Here is a 1,359-nt window from a genome sequence, read left to right as displayed (position 1 = left end):
AGGTTTCTGGGATTGCGCAGTCATCAGTTGTAGGAAATCTGCAAGACAAAGTTGAAAGCTAAGGAGAAAATCTAATAAGATGACCTTGAATTTGTTTTTGTGGGTTTGTATTTGATGTGTATCTTTTTTTTCTTTCATTAAGTCAGATGGTGGTTACACCCAACTTGCCAAATCTAATATGTCTAGAAAAGATAAGCCACAGTCTTTGAATTGACTGAATTGAGTCGACTTTGTCTGCTTGTTTTTTACTGAAGCAGAAAGAGTTTGGGGTTTTCACCAGGCAAATGAAAGTTTGGGGATTTTTTTTTTTTCCCCCAACACCACCACAGTTTGTTGTCAACTGGCTTTGTTTCAGCAGTTTGATTATCAGTCAGCTTTTTCTCAGGATTTTACCCACAGGGCTAAAGTAAAACTGAAAGTGAAAATATAAATTTTGCTTTTTATTAGACGTGAAGAAAAAGGACCAACATGTATGTAGACACAAGGCAAAATTATTTTACTCTGTATATGTTAATAAACCTATGAAATAAAATCGATGAGTGTACAAATATGAGAGATTTTGTTCATGAATTTCTGGCTTGATTTTGACAGCTTGACTCTGTAATCATTTCAGATTTTACTCAGATTCATCAAATCTTTTCATTTTAGTTTCACAAATTCCCGGTCAGATTTTGCCAGGTGCTTTGGTTTTTCTTTCCTTTGCCAAAGTCTTTGTTTTTTTTGTTGTTTTTTTTTTTATTTTATTTTATCCTCACAGACTGAAAAGTATTTTCGGTGGCTGGCTATCATCAGGTGAAATCAGTTACAACGAGTGACTTGATTTCTAGTAAATTTCTGCAGCCAGCTGTAGTTTTATGGAAGATACCAGCTTGACCACTGTACAAACCCTGCCCCTTTACTCTCTGAGCTGTAGTCAAACTTGAAAAAGTGCAACACAATACTGCTACGACTAGCACATATTAAAAGTTTCAAAGTTAACTTTGAAACATCATGCTCTTCAACATTACTACGCTTTGGCAAGCAGTTTGCAAGTGTTTGCAGACAAGTCAGCAGCTTCCATGCAAACTGCTGTTGACTTTGGCAACCTGCTAGCTCCTAAAGCAATCACAAGGAGGTTTTTGTTGCAGTAACCGACACCTAATGACTCAAAGCAACCATTCACCAACCGGTTGGAGAATACACATTTGTTTTCCTTCACAGCCAGAAGTTGCCAGAGGGTCGCTGAAAGATCAATGCACAATCTGATATCGTTGTGTTGGTGTTGTTCCCAGATCAACGTAGTAAATGTTGTTCCAGGATCAACATTGCAAGTGACCAATCAGAATGTTGTGACGTCATACTTTTGCGACTTCGGGAAAA

Source organism: Haplochromis burtoni, unplaced genomic scaffold (assembly GCF_018398535.1).
Source record: "Haplochromis burtoni strain Fernald_Lab_line unplaced genomic scaffold, NCSU_Asbu1 Contig_942, whole genome shotgun sequence".
NCBI lineage: Eukaryota > Metazoa > Chordata > Actinopteri > Cichliformes > Cichlidae > Haplochromis > Haplochromis burtoni.
Note: the sequence above shows the minus strand (reverse complement) of the source record.